Source organism: Daktulosphaira vitifoliae, unplaced genomic scaffold (assembly GCF_025091365.1).
Source record: "Daktulosphaira vitifoliae isolate Bord-2020 unplaced genomic scaffold, ASM2509136v1 Scaffold_1, whole genome shotgun sequence".
In the NCBI taxonomy this organism is placed as follows: Eukaryota; Metazoa; Arthropoda; class Insecta; order Hemiptera; family Phylloxeridae; genus Daktulosphaira; species Daktulosphaira vitifoliae.
The window spans coordinates 518411-518808 of record NW_026099572.1 but is presented as its reverse complement, the minus strand read 5'-3'; positions in this window follow the sequence as shown (position 1 = coordinate 518808).

Here is a 398-nt window from a genome sequence, read left to right as displayed (position 1 = left end):
TTGATTAAATATTATGGTTACTTCTGATGTATAAATATTTTCACTTTAATATCTTAATAACTGAATTCATACGAAATAGCAAACTATTGTGTATATACCTATAATCGAGATTTATCAGGATTATGAAAATTGGTTTACATAGCTTTCTGTTCTAACCGTCGCTCAATAGCATAATATATCTAGTTGTATTCTATTTAAACACGGGTGTATATTATAGATGTATACTAGAACAGTTATTAATTATTATCAGTAAATAATGTTTTTTTTTAACACACGTCGTAAGGTATATACTGTTCATACTCAATAATGTATATAGGTATACATATAGTAAGACAATAGCTAATAAATCAACACTAATCACTTCACATAACTAGGATACGTTATCGTAGATACTTATG